A 6342-nucleotide genomic window follows, 5' to 3' on the forward strand; every position below is an offset into this window, starting at 1 on the left:
AACTCTGCTTCCCCTCTCCGTGCACTGTCTTTCTAACCTCCTTAGTCCAGATAATCTCTTTAGATTACACGTGCATGAGCAGGTCAACAGGGCCCGCTGTTGGATCTTCATCCAAACTACCTATTTCCACCTGGCATTTTGTGGATCTGGACAGACCTAGTGTAAACTCTGCCCTTGAGTGACTATCCATAGTACAGACATCACATATGCTTCTGGGCAGTCCAATATAGGAAAGATGTCAGAAAATTAGAATCAATTCAGAAAAGGACAACAAATCAATTAAGGGACTGAAGTTGGCTGATTTTTGAGGAAATATTTTAAAAATGCATGTGTGTATCATCCCAGTCATATGTAATACAAAAATTTGCAATGGGTGTATGGATAATAAAAGCACAACAAATAATAATTTCAATGAAATATTTAAATACATGCCAGCTGAGAGAATAGTTCATTTATTTAAAATTTGACTGTTGATTATAAATTATGTACCTTAATAACAGTTGATGAAATATAAGCCATACGTTTAAATGCCTGGTAATATAATAGAACTAGTTTAGTGTCTAGATGTTTATTGTTTTGTGTCTAATGAACCAAGTGTTTACATTCTATATTGATTATCCAAGGTCAGCAGTTAATAAAACAGCCAAATTTATCCAGTGTTTGGAAAACCACTTTATACAGTGTCTGACACAAGTTAGGTTCTTATTAATGTTTTTTAAACAAACAAATAAATCCCAAGAAATCACATTGGCAAAAATGCTATATACTTACAATATGAAGGAAGTAATAGCAAGTTGAAAATTAAAATTTATAATATTATACATTCACTCATTTCATGAAAACTCAAGTAAGTTGCTTCCTTAATGTAAATATTAATGGGTTATTATTAGTGAATCCACACCACCAGAAGAAATATTAAAAGAAATAGAAACATGTCGAGTTCGTATGATATTATATTGTTCGAGTAAAGAGAAAAGATGAATTGATGTGCTATTATTGAATTCTGTATTTTATTACCGAAGTTAGGTATTTCAAAGTCATAGTTGTCAATTTCAAATATGATAAATCATCAATTCCTCAGAAGAAAAAATAAAATATCTGATCTTAAAAACCTCTTTATAGCATTTATTAAGACTAGATTATGATCTGCTCCATACTTTCAAATTCCCATTTTGCTTCAGGACCTGACAAGTTTTAGCCAAAGAAGATTTTGTAGATGCAAATTATGAATTATTTACTATAATTAGTTATAAATAAATAAGTACATTTGCTAATTCTTACACTATTTCTTGAGCTCTGATTCATGCCAGCTCCAAACAGTGAACATCAGGTTCTCTAAATGGTCATGTTCTCAGACTGTTTTATTTTTACTTTTCTCCCCCATTTTTTAATTAAAGAACTGTAGAATTACAAAACAATCATTCAGAAGTACAAAGTTCCCATAAACACCTTTCGTACACTCAGTTTTCCTTATTAACAGTGTTAACTAATAGGATAACTTTGCTCAAGGAAATGAAAAATAATTTTTATAATATTTTGTTAACAATTGTTTATAATTTACATTAAGGTTCACTCTCTGTGTTTTATAGTTTACCTTGTTTCCAAAAGTTTTATTATGGTAACATATTTACAAAATGAAATTTTCCATTGTAATAACTTTCGGATATGCAATTCAGTGGTGTTAATTATTTTCACAACAATTATTTTCATCATCAGTATCATTCATTATCAAAACTTTCCCATCACCCCAAACAGAAGCTCTCTTCCAATTAAACATGAACTCCCCATTCCCTACTCATATCCTGGTCTCTGGTAACCTGTATTCTAGTTTCTGACTCTATGAATTTGCATATTCTAATTATGTCATATCACTGAGATCATACAATATTTTTCCTTTTGTGTCTGGCTTTTTTCACTCAACATGATGTTTTCAAAGTTCATCCGCAGTGTAGCATGAATCCTAACGTCATTCCTTTTAACCGCTGCATACTATTCTATGGTATGTAAATACCACATTTTATTTATCCATTCACCTATTGCTGTATACTTGACTTGCTTTCACCTTTTGGCTGTTGTGAATAATGCAGTTATGACCATTGGTGTGTGCGAACACCTGTTCGAGATCCTGCTTTCAATGCTTTTGGGTATATACCTAGAAGTAAGATTGATGGATCATATGGCAATTTTGTAACTTTCTGAGGAACCACCAAACGATTTTCCACAGCAATTGCACCATCTTACATTCCCACCAACAATGAACTGGGTTCCTATTTCTCTACATCCTTTTTAACATTTATTTTCCATTTTTAAAAAAAATGGTAGCCATTCTATTGAGTTAGTGAGTGTGAAATTGTATCTCATTGTGTTTTTGTCTTGTATTTCCCTAATGGCTAATGATGCTGAGCAACTTTTCCTGTGCTTATTGTCCTTTTGTTGTTTTTACTTTTAACATTTCAGTCCATCTGCAGTTTGTTTTGATCTATGTTGAAAGGTGAGATGGAAGTGCTCTAACCTAGTTTTTGTCTAACTCACAATAGTCATTGATTAATCCCCAGTTGCTTCTGCATCTTTTATCATTTACTAGGTTCTTATAGATCCTAGTTCTTTTCCCAAGGCTGTTTATTTTCTTCAATTATTTGGCTGATCTTATCATCAGTATTATTCATTGCAGTTTCATTATGCATTTTAATATCTGATAGGGTGAGTGCTCTCAATCATTCTTTTTTCTCCCCCAAATTTTGTTGGTTTTTCAAACCTGTATATAGGTACAGATAAAACTTACATTTATTTGTCAGGTAATAAAATGATCAATTTTTTAAAATCAATTTTTAAACTCCTGACATTTTCAACTATAAATATTTTGAGAAAGAATTGTTTTATTGATGGCGTTGTCATCCACATTCCAAAACTTCATTTGTCTCTTTATTCAGTTTGAGGCTTTATTTGTAAAGAATAATTTGTACAGATATCCTTAGTCTTTTTCCAGGGAGCTTCTATTTTTATGGCCACTGTAAAGAGATTTCTCCATTTTATCTTAAAACTGGTTAAGGATAGAGTAGAGAAAACTTATGACTTTTTGTTTATGTTAATGTTCTTCTTAATCACTGAATTCATTTACTAAGTCTATTTTTTTCTCTTGTTTTCCTGTTTGATTCAAACAATGCTTTTGTTCTCCTCTTCAGAAGCTAAGCTATGCATTTAGGGTGGGCAATGGTAGCTCAGTGGCAGAGTACTCACCTGCCATGCCAGAGACCTGGGTTTGATTCCCGGTGCATGCCCTTGCAAAAAAAAAAAAAAAAAAAAAAAAAGTAAGTTCCTTATTTATATTTTGTATGTAATTGGAAAGAAATAGTAAATGATATTCAGAGAAGTGTTAATAGCAATGGCTAAGGCTATGGTGAATTTTAGTACAGATATTGCTTTGTCTTTTGCTTTTGAAGAGATTAAGACCAATGACTCTTGATCCAGATTACCTGAGTTTGAACCTGGCTGTGCCCTTCACTAGTAGGGGATGCAGGACACATGGCTTAACCTCCCTGGATCTGTAAAATAATTTCATCTATAAAATAAGGTTAATAATCGCACTTATACCCTAGATTTATTAACTGAGTTAATACATTTAATGTACTTAGAGTAGTGTCTATAACGGAAATTTATATGTTTTGATAATAATTATCAAACAAAACAAAATGTTAACTTTAATCAGGGGTTGGCAAACATTTTCTGTAACGGAGAGGATATTAAGTGTTTTAGACTTTGCTGTGGGCACAGTGTGTGTGACAGCTTCTCAGCTCGGGTGACATAGTGCGAAAGTGGTCATAGACAAGGCATAAGCAGATTGATGTGGCCGTCTTCCAACAAACCTTTACTTATAAAAACAGACTGAAAGTTGAATTTGGCCTCTGGGGTCATAGTTTGACAAACTCTGCTTTAAATCATTAATTCTGCTTTTATGTCTGCTTTATTTAAAGCTTCATATTTTCATGCTATTTGGTTGTTTCCTTTATTGACTATCTTCTTTAATTTATACATTTTTTATATTGACTATCTTCTTTGATTTTACAAAATTGTCTACTGACTACCTACTTTATGAGTAAGAAAATTTAAGTAATTCGCAAATGAAGAACTACAAATGCTCAATAAACATGAACATATGCTTAGTCTCACTAGAAGTTGAATAAATGAAAATTTCCAAAGAAGATATGTATTTATATTTACGTTTATATTTATACGCCAATCAAGCTGCCAAAAATGAAAAATCATTATGCAGTTGTATGTGTGAGTGTCTGTGTGTGTGGGGGGGAGGGTTGTAAGAGCTGGGGGAGTGGCGATTGATCTTCGCATGAAAAACTAAAGGGAAAATAAACATACTATTTTTCTGGATGGCAAATTGGTGACACACATCATGGCCTTAAAATGCATACCATTTGAACACAATTTATTTATAGGAATTTAAGGAAATAATTGGAAGAACACAAAGGTGTATTTACAGCACAGTTCATCATGGCATTATTTATAAGAGCAAAAACAACAGCAATAACCAGAGATAAAATTAATTCCAAACGAATTGAAATTAGATGTGGGGGAGCTTCTACTTCTTGTTAGGTTAGATTTGATAATGCAGATCAACCACCTTATAAAAGACAACATTAAAAAAAACCCTGAATGAAATATTTACAAAAACAACTTCAGTGCTCGCTTCGGCAGCACATATACCAAAATTGGAATGATACAGAGAAGATTAGCACGGCCCCTGTGCAAGGATGACGTGCAAACTCGTGAAGCGTTCCATATTTTAAAAAGAAAAAAAAGCAACTTAAGAAATGGATTATGTGGTTGACAGATAGTAATGTCGTATGGGGCTGTGAAGAGGGAGAGCGTTAGAGCTGGATGAGATGTGTCGCAGCCACTCTTTGGCCCTGAAATATGGAATCAGCAAAATTGTGAAGCTGGAATTTTAGTGTACAATGAAGTAGACTGAAATTCAGACCCCATCAAAGGGAACTAGCCCTGCTCTGGCCTAATTCCCAGAAGACTGCTCTCTGGGTTAGGGAACATGGCTCTGCTCTGATCACTTATCTAAATGGCCCTCCAAACCTCAAGCCTTGGTCTCATATGGACACCGCCCTTGGGTGTTCAGCTGAAGGAGATGAAAATTGTTTCTGAAGGAATAGATTAATTTCCTGGGTCTCAAACTAGTTCTAGAAATCTTTTCTTTTTCAAATAATTAATTCAACAAAAATTATGAGGTACAGAAGGAGACTAGACAATATCAGCCAGAATCATTAAAAACAGCATCCAGTAAAAACAGACCTAAGAAATATAAAACAATTATATTTTATATGTTACTGGAGATAACGGTCAAGTTTAAAAAGTTCAGTAAGAAACACTGAAAACTATAAAAAAGTGATACAAATTGAAAAGAGTAAACCAGAAATTATAAAAACTAAAATTAAATTTATGTTAAGCATTCAAAGGGTGGACTCTCTAGCAAATTATATAATGCAAGGTAGACCATTAGGAACTATCCAGAATGGAATATAGAGGGACAATAAAAATTCAGAAAATGGTAAGAGACCTAGAGGATATGATGAGAAGATTTAGCATATTTAATTGGAATTTCAGAAGAAGAAGAAAAAGAAAATTGTGCAGACAATTTTGAAGAGACAATGGAAAAAAAATTTCCACTGATTTAAGAATCCCAAGAAACCACAAGCAAGATAAATACATTAAAATATCTACACAGAGACACGCAATAGTGAAATGGCAGATAAATTAGCAATATGGAATTGGTTAAACACTTTGTGGTCTAACAAAGTGATCCTCAGCATATGAAGTTGATAATATGATGCAAGGTTATTAAGCTAGAAAATGCTTATGATATTAAGTGGAAAACAACCATGATATATGTAAAATGATCCTTTTTAAGTGTGAATATGTGCATGGAGGTATGTCTTGAATGTAAAATAAGATATTCAAAGTAGTATTTTCTAGATGGGGAAATGTGGGAGCTGTAAACTCTTTAATTCTCTATACTATTTTATGATTTTCTATGATAGTTATATTCTTACAGTATAATTTAAAAATCAAAGGCAAGATGAAAAAAAATCAAAGGCAAGACATAATACCCAGTGTCAGTGAGAGAATAGAGAGATAGATACTTTCATACTTTGCTTGTGAGATTGAACCTTGACACAAATTTAGTTAGGGTAAATTTGATTGTATGTTTAAAAATTTGTAAAATTGGTTGTGTCCTTTAATCTAGTGATTTCATGTCTAAGGAAATAGAGATGTACCGAGAGATTTATATAATGCATACAGATGCTCAATGCGTAAATCTTT

General features: G+C 32.7%; 1 non-coding gene across 1 annotated transcript; it reads left to right on the plus strand.

Moving 5' to 3' along the window:
* The first annotated feature begins 4691 nt into the window (after window positions 1-4691).
* On the plus strand, window positions 4692-4798 carry LOC143685288 (U6 spliceosomal RNA). The gene has a single exon (XR_013176535.1). It is a non-coding gene; the product is annotated as a U6 spliceosomal RNA (small nuclear RNA).
* The last annotated feature ends 1544 nt before the right edge of the window (window positions 4799-6342 follow it).

This window comes from Tamandua tetradactyla, chromosome 5 (genome assembly GCF_023851605.1).
Source record: "Tamandua tetradactyla isolate mTamTet1 chromosome 5, mTamTet1.pri, whole genome shotgun sequence".
NCBI lineage: Eukaryota > Metazoa > Chordata > Mammalia > Pilosa > Myrmecophagidae > Tamandua > Tamandua tetradactyla.